This window comes from Leptidea sinapis, chromosome 10 (genome assembly GCF_905404315.1).
Source record: "Leptidea sinapis chromosome 10, ilLepSina1.1, whole genome shotgun sequence".
Taxonomy (NCBI): Eukaryota; Metazoa; Arthropoda; class Insecta; order Lepidoptera; family Pieridae; genus Leptidea; species Leptidea sinapis.
Window position 1 is genome coordinate 6825601 of NC_066274.1, and position 13413 is coordinate 6839013.

A 13413-nucleotide genomic window follows, 5' to 3' on the forward strand; every position below is an offset into this window, starting at 1 on the left:
CGTTGCCAGCTTGTAAGGAAGGTGTACGCGCTATTTTGAAGGTACCCATGTCATATTGTCCCGCAAACACCGCACAACGAAGCTCATTCCACAGCTTTATAGTACGTGGAATTAAGGTCCTTGAAAACCGATCTGTGGAGGACCGTTACACATTCAGATGGTGTGGATGATATCATAATTTTTGGCGTGTCGTGTGATGGTGGAATTCAGTGGCAGGAATCAGGTAAAACAGTTCTCCGGAACACTCTCCGTGATGAATGAGTTAGAAGACACATAATGAAGTGATGTATCTACGCAACGCCAAGGGATCCAGCCGTTGACAGAGTGCGATTAGATATATATTTTTTTAAATCATAGGATAATCATAGGTACTTTTAATTCTACCTTAGTAAAGACATATTCATCGAAAACTTTATATTGTTGTTATTCGAAACGTTTTACGTATTACTAAGCGCCATTTTTATTTTTTTGTGATTTCTTTTAGCTGTAGATGGGTCAGTATTTTGCGATGGAGCTTTACTCGTACCGTGTTTCCTTTGCTTTTTAGCTGTCTTATGTATAATAAATCACCACACCTCACATATTTTGAGGTTTTACATAAAATGATCAAAATGGTGTCAAATATAATCCCGTATCACTTAACTAGAAGCACATAATATTAGAACTTTCACATGAAAGGAAAAGTAAATTCATTCGATTAAATATTCGGTAATTGTTTTCTAACAAATTAGAACTACCAAAGTAACAAGTTTTAGAACCCATTTCAAAGTAAGTTTGAGAGGGATTTAATTTAAATTCGATTATGGTTAGGATCAGTTGCAACAGAAAATTATTTTTAACCTATGATCGATTTGTTCTGTAACTTGTGTATGTTGTATCTATTCTTACACACTTACGGGCGTCGTGTTTCATTTTTTTTTTTTCAATACCGAACAATAATAAATACAAGACAATCTTTCTTCAATTTAATTCAATAAGTTGAACAAAATGGTATTTTACTTAATAACGTAAGCATAACCAAAAGATAAACATAATAAGGAACACTTGATATCATCATTACTTCAACTAGTTTGAACCAATAATCAGCTTTTGTTCCGGATCTTCAAGTTTTTTGACTTTTTGAATTTTTTATGGATCATATCTACAAATAGTCTAAGATGTTGTTGTTTTTTTTTTTTTTGAGAGGAGGAAATACTGTTACGTATTTACGCCCCGGAACGGGGCGTAATATGTCGAACTCGACTGTCCGCGTAAGCGGACGCCCCATACCGACTAAAACCTCCTCTGTGCTGTTAGCAGCCCTGGCTTTCACAGCGAAGTAGGACGTCGGCCGTGGAGGCCGCAAAGACTACGCAACAACAGTAACTTTTACGCAAAAATCTAATGTAAAAACAGTTACAATTACACGCGTTTGAATACTTTTAAAGTGTTTTATTTTAACATTTTGTTTCTTGTAAATAAATATATATTTTTCTTTTTCTTTCATTAAATATTTTGTTGTCTCAACTTGGAACATGGCTCCACCAGGGTCATCTATGATTGAGGCGTAAGTTTGTATCGAACCACGATTACTTAGAAACATTACTGATTGAATAATATCTACTGACCAAGCAGGTATCATAAAATATTGAAACAATTGCAGAATCGATATACATGTGTGTAACCTACAGTGATGAAATATTAAACAATCGGATGCGAGCAAAGCAAATAACAACTTGTAGATTCAGCTGTGTTATAATTTTTTATAGATCACGTTGTAATGCATTACAAATTTTGCTCACAGTGCTGACACTCACATGTGTTAACAGTTCGAGTCTCCTTAGGAGACTAAGGAGACTCGAACCTCAGACCGGCTGTGTGCTTGTGGGAAGGAGAGAGAATGAAAATGAAAATGAAGATGAGAAGAACACACTCGCCGGCGAGTGTGCTGATGTTTAGTGTAATGTATGTAAGTGTGTATGTATGTGTTTATGATTGTATGTATGTATGTTTGTATGTGTGTAAGTAGTGTAAATGTTAGTGTGCATGTATGTTTGTGTTTGTGTCTGTTTGTGAAGTGTGTTTGTGGTTGTGTAAGTGGTGTATGTCAGTCCGTCAGTCAGTCCGTGTGTTTGTGAGTGTAGTGAAACGATTACAGGACGAGGACTAACGTCTCGTCGGGTATCAAAACAATGTGTGGTGTATCTAGGGTGCGGGCCGCTGGCCATCGTCAGAGTGACGAGTGCCAGTGGTTTGCGGTGGTTGACCGCGCCTACGCCTGCGAAGGCGGTGTGTGCGTGTCTGTGTCGGTGTTTGTGTGGGTGTCGCGTTCGCGATGGTGATGTCGTCATCCGGGTCTACCGTTACGTGTCTGGAACGTCTTATTGGGTTGAGACTATGGTGAAGGGGGGTGTACCCGCATGCCTTCCTAACCAAGATGGTTAGGCGCCTTGTCAAAGAAGCGTCGCGAGATCTCTTTAAAGTGTTGAGCTATCGTCGGAAGCTCTAGGTCGCGGTGAAGGTCAACGATTCGGATGAACCACGGGGCTCCGGTTGCCATGCGCGTGAATTTATTTTGAACTACTTGCAAACGACGTAAGTAGCTCGGTCGGGTGTGCGCGAAAACGACGCTTGCGTATGACAGTATGGGCCGTACGATGGTTTTGTACAGCGTCACTTTGTGTTTGAGCGGAAGTTTGCTTCGCCCACACACAAGTGGATAAAGGCGACTGAGGACAAATCGGGCTCTATTGCATACCGTATCAATATGTTCCTTGAAGTTCATATTGCTGTTGAACGTGACTCCTAAGTATTTGTAATCCTTCACCCACGGTATGGGTGTTTCATACAATTTAATGACGTCGGTCGGTCGTTTTTTAGCGCGGATGCTATTCGCGTTACCGAAGAGTACCGCTGCACTCTTGGTGGGGTTCACTTCAATCCGCCATTTTCTGAACCAGTTGCCTAGTTCATTGACGGCGGCTTGAAGCACTTTAATGTTCCTGATCAAGGTTGAGCGGTTCAATAGAGCGGAGCCAAAGTAGAGTGCTGTATTGTCAGCGTACTGAGCGAGCTGGACATTCGGAAACTTGGGAATGTCGCTCGTGAAGAGCGAGAAAAGAGTGGGAGAGAGGACTGAACCCTGTGGCACGTCAGACCTGATGGGTCTGGGTGAGGATAGGGTGCCCTCTACTCGATATCGGAAGGAGCGATCAGTAAGGTAGGCTTGTATGATGCGCACGAGCCTGTCTGGCACTCCCAGTTGATACAGCTTGAATACTAAGCCGTTGTGCCATACCTTGTCGAATGCCTTCGCGACATCGAAAAACACGGCTGCCGTGGTAGCGTGAAGTTGACACCGTACGAGAATGTACTCGGTGAGTCGGTGAGCCTGCTGGGGACACGAGTGAGCGGTTCTGAATCCGAACTGTATGTCGGGTATCAGGTTGAGCTCCGCGATGTAATGATTAAGACGCGCGAGAATTAATCTTTCGTAAAGTTTCCCGATCGAGTTAATTAAGCTAATAGGCCTATAGCTACTCGGATTAGCTTTAGGTTTATTGGGTTTTGGGATACCGATAACAATGGAATCTTTCCATTGTTCGGGGAACGCGCTATTAGACAATAGAATATTAAAAATGGTAACCAATTAAGTAATAAGAGTCGAGGGTAGGATTTTAGGAACCCTATTGTTTATAGTGTCGGGCCCGGGGATCTTCTTGGAGTGAAGCTCCTTAATGATTAGCTTCACCTCTTCGTAAGAGGTGGGTTTTATTACATCGCCTGAAGGGCTCAGAGCGGAGCGACGTTCGACTTCACGATCAACTTCGTCAACTTGTGTCGGGTTGGCTACTGCATTTGGAGAGCACTGACTCTCGAGACTATCGGCGATGCATTCAGCCTTCTTATCGTCATCGAGCGCCGGCTGCAGTCCCGGTCTGTCCAAAGGAGGCATGACAGTGGGCGGCTCCTGTTTGAACGCGCGAGGCAGCTTCCAGAAAACCACATGTGATGGCTTAAGGTTGCCGAGCAAGCGGTCCCAACGTTCGCCGCGGAGTTCCGCGATACGTTCCCGTACCACCCGCTGTAGGTAGCGGAGGTGGCGCCTATTCTCGACCGACGGATACCTGTCGTAAGGTCTAGTGGCTCTGTGCTTCTGTGTGAGTAAGTTCCTGACCTCTGGAGGCAGGTTTAGGCGATGCGGTTGCATCGTCGGAACCTGCCTGCAGCAGGCCTTGATCCTATTCTGTATATGTGACGTCACATGAGAGATAGCACTGTGAGCCGTGTCGACCGAGTCGATGACGTCCGGTATAAGGTCAAGGTCGTCGGACTTGATAGACTCGAGATCCTTTTCCAGCCGTTGCCAGTCGATCACTGTTTTCGTCGGTGGTTGAAAGTTAACCGGTGGGCCTAGATTTAGGTAGACGGGCCGGTGGTCTGACTCTAATTCGTGAAAAACCTCGATTGAATTTACATTGAGCGTTACGTTCTTAAGTAACGCAACGTCTAGAATGTCGGGTCGGTGCGCGACGTTATCCGGATAATGTGTTGGTTCGTCGGGTGCTATTACTGAAAAGTTCAGCGTGTCTGTCAGCGAATCTAATAAGATTCCGTTTCTATTTGTGGCTCTACTTTTCCAGCTGGAGTGTTTGGCGTTAAGATCGCCACCCACTATGACTGCAGCCCCGTGGCCGAGTAATGCTTCTATATCTGTGTATAATACTTGTTTGTTGGGCGGAAGATAAGCTGAAATAACAGTGATCGGCTGGTGATTCGCCATACTGACCCGGATGGCAGAGGCCTCGATGTTAGTGAGGACCGGAGGATCTATAGGTATACAGTGTAGAGACCTTTTTAAATAAATGAGGGTGCCGCCCATACGGGTGGTGCGATCATTCCTGACTAAGTTATAATAAGCGATACGCGGATCGCGTATACGTGGTTTAAGAAATGTCTCTTGCACTAAGAATAGTTCTAATTGATGTTCGTGAGCGAACTCCTTCACCAAGTCTAGTTGAGGCTTAAGGCCTTGGGCGTTAAAATACGCTATACGGAGCGTATGTGGTTTAACCCGTCCGCTTACGTAATTAGACATCGCGAATGTTATTTTTATACTTTAGCCCTATATCGGTGAGGGCACGGAATATTTTGCCGTTGTCTGCCATTTCTTGCAGGAGCGACGGCGGGTCTTCCCGGACAGCATCAAGCCTGCTGGCCAGGGCTATGATTTCATCAATGTCGAACATCTCTGACAGTTCGAACATGAAGGCAAAGGTGCTGCCGCCTTTGTTACCTGTTGCCGCGGACGCGGGCGCCGGTGGCCTCGGTCGCGGGACCGACGCCGCCGGGCGGGACGCTAGCGGAGGCCGGAGGGGCGCGGGGGCCGCGAGAGTGGCCTCTGTGGCAGCGTTGGTAGCCGGAGGAGACCTCGCCCAGGCGTTTACCTTCGGAGGCGGCGCAGGTTTGAAGGTTGGAGTGAACTCCACCTTCTCTGCTCTGCCTTGCGGCTGGCGGCGCCCTGGGTGACGCTTGTGTTTGGGTGCCTTGGGACACCCGCGATAGCTCGCGGGGTGCCCCTTCTCCCCGCACAAGACGCAGGCCGGGGGCTCCGCGCATTGCGCTGGTCGAGGGCACTCTGGCGTGCCGTGTTTCCCGAGGTACTTCACACACCTCGGGGTGTGTTCGCAATTGCGTGCCGAGTGCCCGTATAATTGGCATCTGTGACACTGACCGGGCCCCCCGCGGTTGCGAGGAGCTTCGGTATGGATGCCCTGAAGGGAACAAACCGATTTAATATTGAAAATTTCCTTTCCCTCTTGCGTGAGGTCGAGGACTACGAGAACCATGTTAAATGGTTGTTTGTTGGTGGTTCCGCGCATACGGTGCACCTCGTGTGCAGGGTAACCCTGCTCTTTGAGGTCCGACAGAATGTCGGCCTCGTCTAACTCTTTGGGGACGTTCCTAATAACGACCCTCAGACGCTTCTCCTCAGGCAGGGCGTACGTGTGGAAACCCACACTCAGCTCTCTAAGAAGAGATGTCAGGGCGCGGTGGTCCGCTACCTCTCTGGTCTCTAATTTGATGAGAGATTGGTACGCCCTCGTCTGGAAGGAGAGCGTCTTCGGGATCCTATTTTTGATGACTAACCATCGGCCTCGGTCCCCTATAAAAATAGGAGGCGGGCGCTTGGTCGGAGGCGGTACGCGGGCTTTAGCGGGCGCGGGTTTCTTCGCGGGTGTGCCATCAAGAGAAGGCGATTCACGACCGCGCTTCTTCTTGCGACTGACGGTGATGAAGCCGTCAGCATCCGACGCGACACTCTCCGCTCTCGACGGTAAAGCGGTTTCCGGCTGGGCCGGTGAAGCACTGGAAGCCTGAGGGGCTTCCGTGCGGTCAGGACTGACCGCTCGGACCTTAGGGGTCGCCTGCGCGTCAAAGTACGCCTGAAGGACAGGCGGACGGGCTGATCGGGTGATCACTTTTCTCGGTTTGACCGAGGCCACGGAACTTGCGTCGGACGCATTACCTATCTCCATTTCGGATTCCCCGTCGGAACTCGAAACGTCAGATGACGATTTATATTTTTTGGATTTCGCTTTAATAGCGGCATCCACTGTCTCATCTTTAGATTCCTTAATTAGCGGAGCGATCTTCTCCGTAAATAACTCATCTAGCAGGGCGCGTAGAATGCCCTTGTCGGCAACAATTGGTGAAGCCATGGTTGTTATTAATTAGGTTAAGCGGGTGGCAACCCCCGCTGCCCGAGTCAGGCAGAGGGGGAATGTAATAATAAAGTGGACAACTATAGTTTAGTTGTACACTTGCACATTAATAAAATACTATTAATAATAATAAAGTAGGCAAAATTAAAAGAAATTAATAATAATAATAATTAAGGCTAAGACTTAGCTTTGCTGGATGTAGACTGGCTGGGCCGGAACCCCGATGCACGCTGTGCAGGCCCCCACGGAGAAGACACACACGGCACGTTCTGCAACACTCACAACATGTGTGTTGTGTGTGATTAGCGTGTAGAATCGCGAAACACAGCACAGGTGCTAACTAACACGATCGTAAAACCGGGTAATTAACACAGATAATAACTAAGCTACGTTCCGCGAAGGAACGTAACAGGTGCGAGACTCAAAGAGTCCCGAACAATAGCGCGCGATAACAATAGCTAGCCCAGGTGGCCTGAGCAGATAGTGCGATAACGCAGGTAATAAAAATATTCGAAGGAGGACAGATAACGCGGCACGTGTGCTCGCGTTGCCTGCCTGAATCGAACTGATGTTGTTGTTGTTTATATGTCTCCCACTACCACAACTTGCTCGACATTTTATGCCTGATGATCATGGGTGGAAATAAAAATTATGTCAAAAAAGTCATATGATACAATACAAGTAATCTGCTATTTTAACTCCTATTGTTTCGTTGTACAAAATATTTTTACGTCTCTGAAGTTTTCCAGTACTTGTTAAGTGGTTGCTTTCGATAAGCAATCCATTGTTAGCTGCTCTCTGCAGATATCTGGACAAACTTTGTACAAAATATGTAGGGTTGCCAATCTGATGTGTTTTAATTATAACTAAAGAAAAATCCCAAATTATTAATTATTTGATAAATACATAACGTTATTCCAATTCAAGATCTAATATTGACCAGCAAACTAATAATAATATATAAAATGTAAAACTATTAGATCATTAAATGTATCATTATCTAGTAAATATACAAATAACACATAAGGCTCATATTTTGAGGGATCATGTCTAACGTGACCATTAATCTTTTTTGCGAGTGCGAGACATCTGCGGAATTAAATAAAAAAAGATTTTAGTGTTTGAATTTTTTTATTATATAAGATAGAATAATAATCAAGCACTATACACAAAATAATTAAATATGCACGGCTTACTAAGAAGTTACGGCTTACTTAGAAGTCACGCCACTTGTTTCAAAATATCGGGTCTTCTTCCCGTTCGAATCTGGCTTCATGTGCGGGATGCCTTCCGAGCGGGAAAAGTACATTTTAAAATTTCGTTTGGCCTGTTTACAAAAGCGGGACCTAAGCGGGACTGTTCCGCCCGGATGTAAGGTCACATTAAGTATAACTAAATTAAATTTATGAAGCTGTTTGATAAAACAACAATATTGTCTGACACTGTTTATGAGAGCGGCGTGATATGGATAACTTAACGCGCTAATTAGAAATTTACACCAATTATTTGCTCTAAAAACGGTAAATCTGGTGGCTCAATCACATTTCTTTATTTCACAGTTCAATATTGTACTGTGCCATGTCATGTATGTACTAGTAAGACAACTAAGATACATTTTTCTAATGTGAGTATAGTAAATTGTGTGAAAAGTGACAGCCCTACCAGTAGCATGGTTCAGTTGCATGTGTGTGAAATAGTGTGCGTATGAGTAGGGTTGGCTCTGTTCCAGTGTCTCGAATGACAACGAGAAGTGTAGTTTAACGACAGGCAAAATTAAATATACACAAAATATAAGAACTTTGTAATTTATAGAGATTTTTATTGCGTATGTACTTGTGCTGTTATTTTGATTAGGCAGCAGGGACGGCTGGTCACCAGCAACAAGTAGTGATTAAGTATCTAAATGGCGGACGTAAACATGGTGTTATACAATATATCTAACCTACAACAACCTGCAATTGTACCAATCAATATATAACTTTACATCGTTAAGCTTTTGAGCTAAACTGCTGGTACTGAGTACGTCTCTCGTGTTATTTCTTATTATTATCTCAAAACGTAGCGAATCTCGCTCTGACACCTGCGTCTGTCTATCACTGTGCGATATATGTGTTACGGATATCGAGCAATTTATACAAAAAAAAAATGGTTTAGCGTGTCGGGAAGGATTGAATAAGTTGAATAAATTCATAAATTGTTTTAAAAGGGTCTTAAAAATCCCCTACCAGTGAATTGTTTGCATGTTATTTTCACTGGTTATAATACTTTTCCCTAAATTTTCCTGAATTAAAATAAAAACAGACATAATATTAATACCAGAAACAAATATACATTGTTAATGCCTATTTCTAGGCTAAATTAACACTACAAGCAATTTATCGACAATTGCGTTATATTTTATTAATTAGCTTCCTAAAAACATGATGGGAATTTCTCTTGAAGAGTTCACAATAATATTCGCTAAGTAGTTTACCTATCACTTTAATCAAGGAAATCTTAACCCTTTTACTTTGGTACTGGTGACAATTTAACTGGAATCCATCTTGACCATTATTATTTAATTGTACCTGATATCCGCGTCCACGTAGATGAAGGGTTTTTAAAAATAATAAGCAGGTTTTGGAATTGAAAATTATTAACATAATTATTATATGAATCTCATTTTGAGGAAGATTGCTATGGCAATCTAAACCTACTATTGGTGTAGTTATAGCTCATCGACGTGAATTTCAGTTTTTCACAAATCCCACGGGAAGCTCTAGTCTATCACTGTACCAAATTTCATCAAAATTGGTTCAGTAGCTCCTTCGTGAAAGCGTTACAATCAAACTTACATTCACATTTATAATATTAGTAGGGATTATGTTATTTATAATGTAAATGAATTCCATTGTTCCAAATTAATTTCTATAAAACTGCATTTAAGAATATTATAAAGGCAAGGTCTGAAAAACTGACCCCAAACACATCTTGAAAGATCAATAAATATTCAATGTATTAAATGTCAAAATTTGGCAAAACCGAGCTAAGAAATAAATGTCTAGTTTTATATAATTTAGAAACACGTACAGAATCGTCACGTATCGTTCGTTCCCTGGTGAGCTGAGCAGCCAGGATACGACACATGGAACCTTCTCACATAAAATCTAACATTTTATTATTCTTCACGTTCTACAGAGTTCCTCGACATAATCACTACGTGCTTTATTTCGTTTTTTTCTGTTTACTGAAACATGTTATAATAAAACCTGATATATATATCAATATATAACTTTACTTATTTAAATAAAATGTTCAGGTACATCAGAAATGACAAGAAAACTGTTATTAATCGATAAGTCAAAGTTATTAATTTATTTTAACTTCAAGATCTAAGGAGATTTATGTTATACGAACTTCAATCTGTGACCCAAAAATTACGAATAGAGGAAGCATTTATTTTCTTTTGGATATTTTAGGAATTAAAGTTAATTAAGGCTAATTGTATTTATTGGATGCAAATACTAATTATGACACTAATCACGACCATCATGTTCACGAAGCATCCTTACACAAAGAATTAATTCAAGCTCTTAAGGTTGATGCATCCAATATACGATAATTTATATTCATACTGTTAAATCGTTATTACTTTTAATGAAATATTTGATATTATTTCAACAAGATTCATATATTGGGGGCAGCACCTTACAAAATAAATTGTTATACGTGTATCACAGCCTTCTTTCACGAGCTCTACTTTTTCTGTTAAAGCCTAATTTAATAAAGTTTATTTGACTTTGACTAAATTAGCGACGACAGAATCGACCAATGACCTCAGGAAGTGACTGTTCACGATGATATTGTATGGATGCAAGATGGATGATCAGCTATCACTCCCGCAGCCATTAACTGGCCAAATACTTTATTTGACAAATCAATGGATAAGCTTGGGGTTCTATTGACAGATACGAATCCGGCTCATTTTAGTTAATTATCAAGTAGTTGCGAGTTTCACAAGCTGTTGTTGTAGACAATGAAAGTACCATAAATAAAATAGTAAAAACCATAACTTATTATTCATTGTAATTTTAATATTTAGTCCTTCCAAATGATACAGTTTTAAGCATAAACTATTTAACTGCTATCCCAAGAAATCGCCAAAATAGCGCATGATTGAAACAATTTCTTGACGGTTTATGTAAAGCTTATATTTTTACAAATAAATAATTATATATCTACAGAATGTGAGGATAAAATTCTTTTTTTCTTTATATTTCTATTTTTTATAGACGTTACGAAAAGTAATCACCAAAATACCCCTAACTCTTACAGTTGGAGCCATACAAATCTTACAATCTTGATAAAAATTGTACTAAAAACTATCGCGATCTTGTGTGAGAGAGGTCATCTAGCTGCGCTCGATTCCTCAAGGCCATTGGATCGGTCCCCAGCTTTAAATAGCAATTTTTATTTATTTATTTATATAGGGGCTATTATATGTATGTACATGTCAGCTCCATTATATTCTAAGAACATTAAAAAAACAAAATTCTTATCTTAACAAACTAAAAAAAAACGTTAATAAAAGGAAATGCAGTACAGTGTTCAACAAATAAGACTTATGGATTCAAACACACTTATGGCATCCCTAGATGTAGGACGGGCAAGTATATTTACAAACATGACCGTATCAAATCTGTTCAAACCCATAAGTCCTACAATTTTGTCTCTATTAGACTGAAATCGGACACATTCATTTAAACTTATTGAACAACATCTCAATTGTTCCACATGAATCACATAGAGATGACTCCGCAATTTTCATCAAAAATTTAAACTTATAGTTACTAAGCCTGTTACAAAAGAAGTAAAAATAAATATTACAACAAAAATATTTTAATCTACCCTCCGCACTAGTTTTAATGCAACACACTAAAACTGTATTGCGGTAGAGTTAGCTTTACGTCTCAATGTTATGTTTTAACAAATATAGTATGTAGAACACCTTAAGATTTTTTTATTTTACTTCAATATTTTCTTTCTTATTTTTTTCGAACTGCTAAATAATATGTTAATATATCTAAAACACAAATTTAAATAGATAGATAGTAATATTGTAACATTTGTAGTTTACTACATTTTGAAGATACTATGTATATATAAGTATGTTGAGAATAATATAATATGTAAATATAATTTAGGATTATAAATAAATAGAAGAGTTGTAATATTTTTTTTCTACTCTACTTTTATCTGGTATTTATATAGCCACAATCACTAATTTATGTACATACTTTATTGAGTCATTGAAAAAGTCTATACTTTATGGCCTAATAAAGCATTTACCGTACTATAATAATGTTGCCAAAAAAGCACAGTTGTTTTGGTGCCACAGTCAACTAAATCTAGGTTAGGTATTGTAGGTTCATATAAACATTAAGTATTTCATGTTAAAATCATTAGACTAACATATGTTCACTTAAGAAAAAATCTTGTTAATATAATTTGCCAAGATGCCGCTAGGTATATTTTGTAACTATCAAATTTCTCGCGTTGGCTGTATGGGTGTACCTTTGCATTTCCTTGAAGGAAAAATGAAGCCACCAGTGATAAATTGTATGTATAGAATACATTTCCCGCCCATTTAAGCAGCAATCGAAAACTTGTGATATTAATTTGTTTATTTCTTTTTATTTAAAATTACCTAGTTGTAGAATAATTATATGCGACACCTTGGCGTCATTAACCTAACCTAAGCCACACCACTTGTGTTTTTTGACCCTCATCATACAACTGTTGCATAAAATACTATTTCATACCTATTAAAATAACATTATGCAATTTTAATGTCCTTTGCTAATTATTTTGACCTTTAGAAAGTTTTCGGTTTTTAAATAATCCATCTTAAGTAAATATTTGTTTTAGTATTTTTTTTAGAGAATATGTAGATTTTTTATGTAGTTGTGGGCTCTGATTTATAGATTATATATTATTATATAATTGAGGATCATATCGCAGTAATACAAATTAGGAAGAGACTGTATCAACTTAGTGCGTTGCAATGTTGTAAGATTACACAATATGCCAGAGTGAACCGGCACAGAACATAACACAACAGACAGACAGACAGAAGCGCTCCGGGTGACATCATTGTTTTCTTACAATAAGGTACAGCCTCTCTGCAGCCTCTCATTCTGTTACATAGATATATAAAACTGCAGATGAAGTGTCTTTACTAATTAGAATGTTATTAAAATAATGAAATGAATAAACTAATTAATTTACCAGTGGGAGGCTCCTTTGCGGAGGCGCCTATTACTTCCGTGAAGCAGTAACGTGTAAACATTATTGTGTTTCGGTCTCAAGGGCGCCGTAGGTATTGAAATTACTGGGCAATTGAGACTTAACATTTTATGTATCAAGGTGAAGAGCGCAATTGTAGTGCCGATCAGACTTTTGGGTTTTTCAAGAATCCAGAACGGCACTGCATTGTTATGGGCAGGGCGTATTAAACACAATCAGCTGAATGTCCTGCTCGTCTCGTGCCTTTTTCATAAAAAAAAATCAAGCAATCTTGTTAGAAATGAGGCTCTGGAACTAACAAGAAAGAGCCTGTGTAGCGAGGAAAATAACAAAGAAGAGAGACCTGTTTCCTTGAGGTCTTGTGATCTGATCGTGAAATATTCTCATACGCTGAGTTTTTTTACTGTTTTGCCCAGTCAATCTA